General features: G+C 39.6%; 1 long non-coding RNA gene across 3 annotated transcripts in view; it reads right to left on the bottom strand.

The window, feature by feature from the left end:
* Positions 1-13,396, bottom strand: part of LOC120369641 — a 456,833-nt gene that overhangs the window by 334,905 nt on the left and 108,532 nt on the right. Inside the window, exon 5 of one of the 3 annotated variants that reach the window (XR_005583290.1) lies at positions 12,455-12,494. The exons of the other annotated variants lie outside the window; for them this stretch is intronic. This is a non-coding gene — a long non-coding RNA (uncharacterized LOC120369641). Of the gene's footprint in view, positions 1-12,454; positions 12,495-13,396 lie in introns of those variants that run through there. 3 annotated transcript variants of the gene reach the window in all.

The following is a 13,396-nucleotide window of genomic DNA, read 5'->3' as shown; positions in this document are numbered from 1 at the left end:
TACTGAAGGCTCTGTTTTTGTAATATTTATTCTACATGATTTGTTCTCCGCGTATTTAACTATTAAATAGAGGAAGGCCTCTTTCCCTACTGCAGAGATAGCTGCCATGTTGTGTTTATATGCAGCCTGCTATAAAAGGGAAACTGTTGACCTGATTCTTCACTGAGTTGTACCTTGTGCAGTCATTTACATCTGTGCAAAAGTGGGTGCAAAACACTACCAGATCAGGGCCCTGATGTTAATGGCACAGCGTGAGTGCTCAGCGTGGAGGAGCACCAGCTAGAGAGTCCAGTATAAACTTAAAATAAGAGGGAGAGCTTTAAAATAAATAATGGTGATACTAAGGGCATAAAAGGCCACTCTGGTCACCCAGACTGATCCACCTGTTTTTCAGTCTATTTTGCTGTTTGTTCTTACTGTAAAGAACTTAACAAGACCCAACCTAAAAACTTTCATTTCATTCGCTTCAGACTACAATCTACAGAGACGGTGAATAATTTCTTTCCTTCATATATGTTTTACCTTGAAGGTATTTAGTGATTTTTTTTCCTGGTAAAACGTATCCTGTTCTCAATCTTCTTGTCTATACAACTGTAGCTCCCTCAGTCTCATTTCACCCATGTTATCCTCTAATTCTGAATGATTTTTGTTAACATTCTTTGTATTTTCACAGGTTTTCCTATATCTTTCCTAAAGCATGAAGACTAGAACTGCACCCACTTTTAGGGAAAAGTCATAACAAAAATATTTTGCAGACTGGAAGAATTTGCACCATAATTGTACATGTATATAGTATACCCCCAAATGTATTTGCTCTTTCTGCAATAAGCATCACATTGGAAGATGAGAGGGAGTTCTTCTACTAATAGCAAATTCTTACATTTACTATTTCCCAGGTAGTTGTCTCCCAATTTGTGTCTATGCTGTTCATTTGGTTTCCTCAGGTATGTGACTTTACATTTAGTCTGACGCATTATGTCTGCTCTGGGATGCCATAATTTCTCTAAGTCATTTTGTAGTCTGAATCCATTGTTCTGTGTCTTTGTCACCCAGCCCAGATTTGTTATTCAGAAATCTGAAAATAGTTGAATTTATGCCTTGATCTATATTTCCAGTAGAAACAGTAAGTACTACAGGACTTTATTCATTGGGTACAGTCATTAAGATCACTGTGATACCTCCCTTGAAATTGCTCACTATTAAGTCCTATAATTAATACCATGTTTCCTATTAATCAACATCTAGTCTCTAATGTAGTTGGTACTTATCCTGCTTCAAGCTAATGGATATTAGATAAAAAAATACCTCACTGAAATCAATGTACACCATAACCAGTGTATTCCTTCTTTCTACTAAACCAGTAATTACACTGAAGTAGGCTATTAGATTTGTTTGGCCTCACCTATTTTTAATAAAACTTCCTTGACTGTCCGTTAATAAATTGGTTCCGACAAGGAGTTTGGTGAGGTAATCCTACCTTAAGCGTCAAAATTCCAAAACATTAAAGCAACTGTCATGAGTTCCACAAGGCATAAGGAGAGTCCAAAATAAACCTTAGCCTAAAATAACTAATAATAAAGTTTATTCATATTGTATGACTGGAAGCTGTAGTCATTCCAACTCAAAAGAGGAAAAGAGACAGTGAATTTTCACTTTTTAAGGACCAGCACAATAATCACGCCTACTAATGGAGGAAATTAGACATAGCCAGGAAATTTACATGTGCAGCTAGACTCATAGATGAATGTCTAAGAATAGTATGAAAAAGTTCTAAGATTACACGTTAGCCATCTTCCTGGACTATGTCTTTAAATTATATGGGTAAAATGATAGAAATGAAAGGCTGGTTGCAGCAAATCATGACTGATGAGCAAAATGATTTTTACAGTTCATAAAGAGGACTCAAAGGAAGACTAGATGCTTTTTAATATACTGTACAAATAAATAGTCTAAGAGTAAGAAATACAGTAGATATGGATACAACAATCATTCAAAAGACACCTGGGTTTGAAACAAGACATCAAACTATATTTTTAGTTTAAATAAATCTTTGATTTTCACAAAACCTTAACAGAAAAATAAGTTACACTTTATATGACAATTACATTCACAAAGAGTTTATAAATTATAATAAATAATGAATACACGTAAGTATGTTAAAGGCACAAGTAGCACATACAGATGGTTAGAATAAAATCAGTAGAAGGTGTATTAGACAATTATTAGCTACCTGTTTGCCTGGTGGAATCTGTAACAGTTGGATAATCATTTACTGAAACATCTATTAATCATTTATAAATGTACACAATATAAAAGTGTGACCAAAAAAGATAACTTATAGCTTCAACATTGGACTCAAAGGCCTCTGGAGATTAGGATCCATGAAAGGCCAAGGCTAAATGTAGATTCTCAGTTGTTTGTTATTTTTAAAGATGTTTGTAGGCATTTTCATAATGAAGATAGTCTTTAAAATGTAAATGCATCACTTCAGCTGAATGTTTGTCACAGTTATCTTTCTTGAAAAGAAGAACTAAAACCCACAGGTCATACTCTCCCCAAGCATAGCCAATCACTTTTAGAAACCCCTCAATACTTCTCCACCCCCACCAAAACATCTGGCTGAAAAATGGAGGATAACTCTCCACATTGTTATTATCCTAGCTTGCTGAGCAGAAATTCTACTTTATTCATGAAATGGAACCTTTAGGATCCATCAACATGATAGTATACAGTGTTCAGCTATATAGCACTGTAGCAGTAGCACAATGAAATATTCCAGAGCACCAGGATGAAAATGAAGTGTCACTGAAAAGAGTAACCTCCACACAGCACTGAGGGTGCCATTTGACTGTTTGTTCTAGAAAGACAGTAACATGGTATTGATTTCTGGGCTACTTTAAACATTTATCAGATAAGGCAGAGTGAGTTTTCATTCCTAAAAGAAAGTTGAATACATGTGGTTCTTGGGTTAGGCTGACAAATCAGTAGATCTGACACAAACACATTGGGAGAGTTATGTTGTTTTTCTTAAGTGAAAATAATACCTTTTCCTATTTTCCTTCTATTCTGATTTTTTAAAAAAACTAGCTATATCTTTAAAAGTTAATATGATAGAATCTAATAAAACACAGATCCAAGAAGTGTAGAAACCAAATCTAAGTTCCTGTCATTTGCTGTTCATGTTGAAGACTGTACAAAATTGCTTCCTTAGGATTTCTATTCATGTGACAAACAACTGTACTGTCACTTCTGGTGCCATAGTACATAATACTGAATACATTCCAAAGCAGACAGTAGCTGATCATATATTCTGCAACAGCATCTGACATGGAAAGAAGACACAATAAGAAGATTCTTATTCTCAAGTCACGAACAGTCTCTGATAGAGTGTCTACCATATTCTGATTTATTTTCTAAAGCATAATGTGACTATAATCTAGCATTAAAAGAATATGTGACTGAGACTGGAGGGGCAGTTTCCCCTTTAAATTCAGATGTCCCAAACATCAAATATAAGACGACATTAGAACATTGTGTCAAAACCTTTTTACCAGATGAATGCACCTATCTACTAAGGCTGAAACCAGTGCTAAGTGTGTGGCTGACATGTTGAGTGAGGACAATCAGGGAACAACAGATTGGGGATATAGTGTTTTAGCAGGTTTTTCATGATTAACAACTTTTCAATGGAACATCATTCATGAAGAAGTGAAAATATGTCAGTGTAAAATGTTAATGGAATAAAAATCATGGAGCTTCTCCCTCCCCCACCCCCAAGCATTTTAAAGCACTTCACAAATCCTAATTAAGCCTCATAGTTGAGAAAATAATCAGCTCTCCCTTTTAAAAATAGAGGAACAAGCACAGAGAGCTCAAGTGACTTGCTCAAGATTACATACTGAGTTTGGTATAGCCAGGAATAGAATCCAGACCTCCTGACTTTCAGTCCCTGGGTTTTATAACCATAGTAAGCAATGGTTCTTTTTAGATGGAACCACCTCTACGATAAGATTCCTTAAGTGTGCTTTTAAAGGTCAGATAGTTCACTACCTGTTTAGTGAGATTATGGAATCCAAACACATTGTCAACACTTAATAAATACATTATTATTATGGGACAGATTGTGATACCCCTATTAACACTGAGTGGTATTTTAATCTCCAAATCTCCTTAATCTGCACCATATCGCAACATTTAGCAAATCAGTCCCCAAGGATTCTAGTCCAATACTATGATCATGCTTGCCAAATGCTAAGAGGCTAGAAATGTGAACCTCTTTCAGTTATAGTGTTGATTGAAAGCTTACAAAAAGATTGGTAAAGTAACAGGCACTAAAAGACTGTCCTTCCACAGAAGAACGATAAAGAACAATATGAATCGCTGGCCCAAAGCAGCTGCTTTTAGATTGAGATAAAAATGTCTACTCTATATGGGATAAATTCTAGGCTTGTGCAATACTACATCCACAGAGTGGAACAGCTATCTAATTGCTGCTGAATGACTGCCAAGAGTCATTTATTATCTCGGACAATGCTGGGACACCTAGTCTGAACAGTTACCTGTCTAAAGCAGGGAAGCAAAACAATATATTTGGATGGCTGCAATTCAGAGAAATGTTAGAAATTCAGTGGGTGGCGGAAGCGGTGTGGAGGTGTGTGTGGGTGAGCGTGCACACAGTTGCCTGGTTATTTTTTAAGCCCTGGCTCCTAGAGACAAGTAATTAGGTCAGAAGGCAAAGAAAAATAACCATTTTTTCTAATCCCCTGAAGTTTTAAACACTTTAGACTGGCAGTACTGGAAGCGTACATTTGTACATGGCAATATCTTGGGACACACAAAAAGGAACACTAGAAAGGATGGTGGTTTTAAACTTTCTATGCTGCATCCATTTTAACAGAACTATGGATTTATATTTGTAGAACCTTAACAATTTGCTCTGAATTATTGCAGTGAACAAGATTGCATGGATAGTGCACCTGCCCCTACAAAGTGATGCAACAAGTAGAGCAGAGTGGTAAGAAACAATTCTTTAACACTGTGTCACCTGTATTAGTGCTCAGACTCTGCTGGTTATTTCCATGCCTCACCAAGGAGCCATCTCAGGCTTACAGCCCAAGTCTCTAATTGTGCACCCATATATTTCCCTTCTGAAACCCAAACTTGTTTCCCTTGTCCTGCCCATTACACTACACCATCTCTCTTCCCTTCCTGGAGCATGCCCTTGGCAAGAGCAAGCAGAGAGACCACCAATGGTGAGTTTGGTATTTGACAGGAGTACAGGATTGAAGTATCCGCTAAGAGTAGCCATAATGCAAAACCATCCCTTAATTTACTGGTACACTGTAAGCCAGTGGGCTAACTCATCAGCCTGTGCAGCTAAGACTCCAGGCTCATTTTCTTCAGGGCTTCAGTTTTATTCCTTCAAAATAACACACATTCAATATATCAGACACGTCCTTTCCCCTTGACCCAGGGTCTTTTGCAGGAGCTATCTACTCTCTATAGCAGTGGCTTTCAAACTTTTTAGGCTATGTACCACTTTCCAAATAATGCAATCTATCACATATCCCCCATCTGAGATAGGCAGAGGTGATTCATGGCGGCGAGGGGGGGGGGGGAAGCACACAGGGTAGCCTCGCCTCAGATTTCTGCCTTCCATTTAGCAACAGCTTCTAGAGGTTTTCAAACTATGCGGTGCGCTCCCCCTAGGAAGGTGTGAAGGAACATTCTGGAGGAGTGAATGGTGACTCCAGGTGGCTCGGGCCAGCCCCATACCTTGGGTCTCGGGGAAGGAGTGCCACCTCCATCCCTTGAGTCACCTCAGTGGGCCACGCAGTCTGTCTGAGTTGCGGGGGGAGGCGCAACCAAAAATTGTAACTCAAAGGAGGCTCAACTCATTTGAGTTACAATTTTTGTTTCCTCCCCCTTCCTCCCCCAACCCAGACAGGCTGGGTGGCCTGAGCCATCCGGCGTCACCAGTCACCACCCCCACCCCGAAAAGTTCCTCCATACTAAATAAAACCTCTGTACTAAATAAAATGTGTTGTTCACTGTTACAGGATTTTTCCTCACATACCCTTTGGGGTATGTGTACCCTAGTTTGAAAACCTATTGGTATTGCTCTATAGGGTTATGTTCCACTGGCTATCTCCCTGGAATGCCTCTCTGCATACTTCTTTTTGGTAGCCTACTTCCTACCAGATTACACTAAGCAGGCAATCTGCCTGAGTCATATATAAAGAGAGCGTGAGAGGCTATAAACTGGTAGTTAAGCTACTGGCCTGGGTTGCTAGAGATCCTTGGGCTTGCACACCTCATGTGAGTACCTAACCACGGGGCTATACAGTCGCACTCTTTCTGGCCCAATTAATATTTAATTATTTGAACAAATAAGTAGAACAGCTCCAACAGCAGAGACTGAGGGAAATCTACCTCTGAATATCCAATAGCCTGGTAACTAGGGCACTCACCTGGGATATAGGAGATGCAGGTTCCATCCCTGTTCTGCATCAGGCAGAGGAAGGACATGAAGCCTCCCACATCACAGGTGAATGCCCTAACCATCAAGCTCTTCTAGGGTCAGGGGTGGCTCTAGCCATTTCGCCGCCCCAAGCATGGTGGCACGCCGGGGGGGCCGGTCTGCCGGTCGGCGGTCCCGCGGCTCCGGTGGACTCCCACAGATGTGCCTGTGGATGCTCCAGCGGACCCTCCACAGGCACGCCTGCAGGAGGTCCACCAGAGTCGCCTGCCGCCCTCCTGGCGAGTGGCAGAGCGCCCCCCGCGGCATGCCGCTTCAAGCACGCGCTTGGCATGCTGGGGCCTGGAGCCGCCTCTGTCTAGGGTGTTTCTCTTTTTTGTGAAAAATTTCAAAAGCTCTAAGTTTTGTCCTAGCGTGGAACAGGAGACATTTTGAAATTGAATGTTTGGAGGACAGGAAGACTGTTTCCTTCCTAGATCCAGTAGACAGTCCATACAATTTCTTGTAACAAAGAATCATTTAACACCTGTTCCTACTGTAGAGTACATGCCTTCAGTTGCTATGCTTGCTTTCTTTTTCACCATACCTGTGCCCTGGCCAGAATGGAGATAATAATGTAACAGACTATTTGCCAGCTAGTCTATTTACAAGTCTGTTTTAAAGTACTGTAACTTTGGCAGCATCTTGCTCAGTAGATCTGCTCCCTGGGACAAATTAAAAGGCCTGGTTCCCAGCCCAAGTAAGAAGGCTGAGCATCTCCCCAGAAGAAGAAAGAGACCTTCTCCAAGAGCCCGTGGGGTGATTGAGCTGAAATAGCGTCTATGAGCTACAATCAAGTAGCACATCACAGAACCAGTGCATCTCCATTGTGGGGAAAAGGACACTGCAGAAATGCAAAAGGCATTTAAAGCTCCCTCAAGCAGTTAGCTGATGATTCTCACAGTACATGGGACTCTTTTACAATGTCTCTATGGCACTTGCTCTGCACACCCCAGACTATGGAGGGTTTTGTGCCAGAGGCAGAAGGGAGCAGGAATTCAGCACATAGAGTCTAGCGGCAGCCAATCCTCTGCCAGTGAAGCAGTCCCTATGGAACTGTTCCAGCCAGCACAACTTATGCTACACTAAATTACACTCAGGGTTGTTTCACATCACAGTGGCCTAAGAATCGGTGAAATGGTAAGGTGTCTAAAAGCCTTTTCTCCACCTGACCCCTCAGCTGTGCCAAGCATATTCTCAGCCTTATGTCTTGTATTACATAGCAATATCATTGAACACATCTCTCTCTTCAACACACTTGAGAAATGAATACAATAATGTCATCTTGCAAAAAATTCAGATCCACATCAGGATTTTGAGAACTCTCAAATTTTCCTTTACTCAGATCCAGTGCTTCAGTTGGGCCCATTCCCATTTATAGGTGGTGTCAGCATCGTGACTCAGGGGTCAAAAATCAAGAAGATGCTTGAAGACCTACTGCTTTATCATCCAAAGAAAGAAACTATTTTTCACTAAATAGTTTACTAATTCCTGTGAAGATACGCAGTCTGTAGAGTCCATTTTCTTTTTTAAAGTAGCAATTCACCTCCCCAAAACTTAAGACAGAAGAAATATATGCTTTGCCCCACAGCAGGTTTAATTCTATATATTTAAGCATAGTTTGCTGATTCACAATACTAGTTGAGCTAGAACAAATATTGCATTTTAAAACTTTATGGAACTAATTTATAGTGTAGGGCAGGCACAGACGATCTCATGGCAGCAAAATTTTATGTTTCCATTTCAGCAATACTGCCTAACACAATAATATCAGGCCAGCAAATCTTAAATATAAGTTAAGCTAACATGATCCATTGCCTTATAAAGCAAGAGCACCCTGTGGAGTCATACTGAATATGCCAAGTGATTTTTCAAAATTTAATCATCCTAAATGTCAGATAAAGGTGCTTTTGCTGTCATTCTTTAAAGCCAAGGAAAATCCTGAGTGTGCCTGCAAGTTACACAGCAAGACTGTTCCCAGATAGCTATATTAAAATATCAGTCTGCTGTTTGCTAAATATAAAGAAGGAAATACTGAAATGTTTTATTGCAAAACAAACTATTGCATATTTTTTCTATAAAGATCACAAGTGCTCATATCAAGATAAATTTTGCTGTTACCTTTTAAGATCAACTTAACTTCTGATGCAGCTTCTACTATAAATATTGTGCAATGACAGCATTGACATTACAAGTACATTTCTGTTCTTCAAATCAAACTTTTGTTCATTTTAACTGCTGATTTGGTCAAATAAACAGATGGGCAGATCTTGCATCCACCTGCACTCTCGAGTAACCTTACTCATGTGAGTAGTATCTATTCCATTAATGAGACTACTCACATAAGTCAGGCAGCTTAAGTGTATAAGAGCTTGCAGGATCGAGCGCAAGGTGACTGGGTAGGAAAACATGCCTTTAATTAGATTTGGGAAGGTGAAATGAATCATTTGGAAAAGCAAATTATCTGCAGACAATTTAAAATATTTGCCTCTTATAAATACCAGATTTGTTTTACTTATTTTAGACTGAGAGTGAATGTCATTATCCGAAACTGAATTAAATAAATAAGTAACCACCAGCTCCATAACTACTAGGTCTAAAGACGTGGCAAAAATCACAATGGATGAGAACAGGTTTTAAATACATCTGAGAAAATGGAAAGTACCAAGAAAGAAATGCTTCTGACAGTAACGGGACTAGATGAAGAGCTTGCTTGGAATGTGTGGCACTATGTATGTGAGCTATGGATAAATGGTTAATATCTAAATCCTATTTAGGACCATTCTTTCATATGTACACAAGTATGTGGTTCTAGAGACACAAGGCTAGGAAGATAAATAGCAAACATGCTCCACTAATGTTACATATAAAACACTTTCACATTTCCTCTTCACACCCAACTATTCAACCAAAATTTTTGAATAGGACACATGTTCTAGGAAAAAGAAACCTGTAAGACCAAAGTTAGTTTGCATCATAACAAAAACATTGTGTAGCAAAATTACTATTAAAATTTTCAGTTTGACGTGGAAATATACCAGTTCAAAGAAGAAATGCTCATATTCAGACTATAAAACTATACATAAAAGACCCTTAAGGTTAGAATGGAAAATAAATTCATAGTTAAGATTGACGTATACTGTGTAGCATGTGTTATCTGACACTCAGGAACAGTGGGATGCAATAAAAAACCCAGTTACGGTGGCCTCCAACTGTGTCTATGGAATAGAGGGCCCTTGGAATGCTTAGCATCCAGCACTGTCAAAATGAGATTCTAAGAGGTACTGTGTCACCACAGGAAAGAGGTACTCTTAAAAATTGTTATAACTAGCACATCAGCATTTCCTTGAAGAACATTTCTGTATTCTGGGAATAAGAAGAAATCAAGGGCCCAATTCTAATCTCACTTACCAGCAGTATTTCCATTGAAATCGATGGTCCTATACCAGTGTAGAACTGGTATAAATTGAGAATCAGTCCTACCGAGTCTGATCCAAAGCCCACTTAAGTCAGTGGAAAGACTCCCACTGACTTCAATGGACACTGAATCAGGAAAAAAGATATCATTTGCCCTCTAAATCTTGTCACATCTGTTTAATTTTATCTTATCCTTTGTGAACTCTGCAGCTCAGCCCACGCAAACAGAAGCAAAATGGGTTAATAACAACTTGGAGTACTGCCTCATTCTTCAGTGTCTCCTGACAATACACACTATTTTCTATAAGCATAGTGCAGTCCAACTTTCTGGGAACAAGGTTTTATAGCAAATGGCTGGCTAGTTAAATCTTGTATTAATTATTATTATTTTCCTTAAATGACATAAATGGTGCTCATGACAAGGTCTAAAGCAGGGTTATAAATGTCAGAAGAATAACATTTTCTGTCAATGAAACTCAACCACAAGACAAGAGGCCTCCAGTGAGCAACTAATGGAACCACTGCCATAATTCACAATCACTATAGTGATGCCTTCAATAGCTACAAATAAGACATAAAAAGCAGCTTTGGAAACTTTATGTTCTATTCTGTAGACAATAATCTTTTACTTGTCATAAAAAGATTCCCAGCTGTCAAATGAAGAGCAACAGGTGTGACCATTTATTCATATTTACTATTTCACACCACTTCAGCGAAGTAATGAGTGGAGTTTTTTAAGCCCTCCAGCCAATACATTACCATGTCAACGGCCCTAGGTTTTCACTTAACCAACAGATGAGAGGAACAACTTTCCCCAGAGCAAAGAGAACATAGTCATTGAAATGCACAATATCTGCTACTGAATATATTTTAGATACTTAATCTGTTTAATCAAATAGCTTGAATAATGTGGTAGGCACGTAACAGAGAGCATCTACAAATGGCTATTCTCTTTGTTAACTGCTGTGCTGCATGTACTCTTTAAGATGCTGATTCAACATTTCTTTGGTTGGAAAATTATATGTACCAAGATGGAAAGTGAAACTCTACAGAATTCCTTAGCACCTAAGCATGTTACTTGTCTTTAGGGGATACCCAACAGGCAAGGGAAATTATACTGAGCTCCTGCCAAAAGAACACACTGTCCCTATAGGACTTTCCTTGCCTTCTAAAAGCATTAATGTACCTATGAGGCCAAATCTTGGTCCTCATTCTTCCTCTTTTACACTACCCTAGCTGGCTTCACTGGAGTGGGGAGAGAGGGGGGGTCACCAAGTTGTTATGCTGGCACAGTGTCATCCTTCTACATCCCAGTTTTAGGATAAGGCACTTGTTGGCATAAAGAACAGTGGCCAGAGCACAGCAATGCTCCAGTGATCCCAATTGGTGGAATAGTGCCCTGAAGGCCATTACCAGCCACAGTACCCTAGAGCAGCCCAAGGCTGCTGGATGTTGTGCCAGAGGCCAAACTAGGCCTTGGGGAGCCACAGAATTTGAGTGGGGGCATATGGTTAATTAGCTTTTGGGCACAAGGAGTGTCTCTTCTTATGTCTGTGGGACAGTGTCTAGCACACAATGGCTGCTACCAGAATACAAATTAAAAAAAATATTGAAAAAGTTTTCTACCTTCATGATCCTGAAGGATTTGATTAAAATGGGAAAGTTCCTGGCAAGGATAACTTGAATGCAGAATTGTTCAAGGTAAATCCTAAATTAGCAGCATCTATCCTGGCCCCTCTATTTACATCAGTCTGGAAAGGGAAAGAAGTGCCAGATGACTGGACCAATGGAGTTATAGTGAAGATACCAAAGAAAGGAACTCTCAGTGATTGCAATAACTAGTGTGGTATCACTTTTATCTGTGCCAAGCAAAGGATTGTGTAAGATCATAGTCCAGTGTATATCAGAGGCAGTTGATAGTGTTCTCAGAAAAGAGCAAGCTGGTTTTGGAAAGGACATGGATGCATGCACAGACCAGATCTTCACTCAGTGCTTAGAATGGCAACGGCAACTCTACATAAATTTCATAGACTTTGAGAAGGCTTTAGATAGCATTCACAGGACCAGCCTATGGTGCATTCTGTGGGCATATGGAATTCCTTTCCGTAGAATCAGCATAATCAAAAACTTCTATTTCATCTTTACATGCAGTGTTGATCACAGTGAGCTCAGGTTTGAAGACAAAACAGGAGTATGTCAGTGGTGTGTCATGTCTGCAATCCTCTTCAACATTGCCATTGATTGGGTAATGCAGCATACAACAGAAGACATACCAAGAGGCATTAAATAGACACTCTTCTCATCTCTTGAAGACCTGGACTTTCCAGATGATGTTGCTCTCCTATCACATACCCAACACCATATACCAGAAAAAACAACTCGACTCAATGCATTCAACAGCAAATTGGACTGAAAATCAACCGCAATGACATAGATATCATGACCTTTAATATTGCCTCACCATCACAGTATGGCTAGAAGATTATGTTCTCATCAATGTAGAAATATTCACATATTTGGGCAGCACAATCAGCCGGGATGGTAGAACAAGCCAGGACATCTGGAACAAACTCAACAAAGCCGTGATCACCTTCAGGAGATTAAATACAGTCTGGAAATCATCAAAATACAACACCAAAACCAAACTCAAGATTTATCAGAGCTGCGTACTTTCAACACTACTTTATAGTACAGAATGCTGGGGAATGAAAGAGTATGACATATCCAAACTGTCTTCATTCCATACAACCTGCTTCAGAAAAATCTTCCGTATTTTTTGGCCCTTGAACAATCTCAAACCAAAGTCTATTGACACTGCAGCCAACAGGATCTGAGCACCATTATTGCCAGGAGGTGCTGGAGATGGATCGGTCATGTGCTTCGGATGGAAACTGATTCTATCACCAGAGTAGCAATAAGATGGACACCTGAAGGCAAGTGAAAATGAGGCTGCCCGCAAGCAACATGGTGAAGAGCTGTGGAAGTCAAGCTGAAAAACCTGGGGCACAGCTGGGGAACCACTGAAAGACTTGCCAGAAACAGACAGGAGTAGAGGAGCTTTGTCACTGCCCTAAACACCAGAGGCATAATAGGAACATGATGATGATGATGATCCTGAAGAACAGCTAATTCAGGAAAGTAATAAAGAACAACAGTAGCAAAAGGATTTTTTCTTGTCAGTTTTCTTGTATAATCACTAGAATGTTCCAAAACATGCAGCAAACTCACTTTGGGCAATACCCACCTCTCACACATACACCGCTCCCTGTATACCACAATCTACATATACACTGTCACTACAGCAACATTTGGAAAATTATTTATGTTTCTTTGAAATCCTACTAGTAAAAGTTGATGGCTTGCTGATGTTAACAATAGCAAATTAGAAATGGAGCTTGGGACTATTCTTTGCTGCATTTTGTTTAGCTAATATATAAAAGACTATTCCTGGTTCTAAATTTT

The sequence above is a fragment of the Mauremys reevesii genome, linkage group 8, assembly GCF_016161935.1.
Source record: "Mauremys reevesii isolate NIE-2019 linkage group 8, ASM1616193v1, whole genome shotgun sequence".
In the NCBI taxonomy this organism is placed as follows: Eukaryota; Metazoa; Chordata; order Testudines; family Geoemydidae; genus Mauremys; species Mauremys reevesii.
This window is presented reverse-complemented; position numbering and strand designations above follow the sequence as displayed.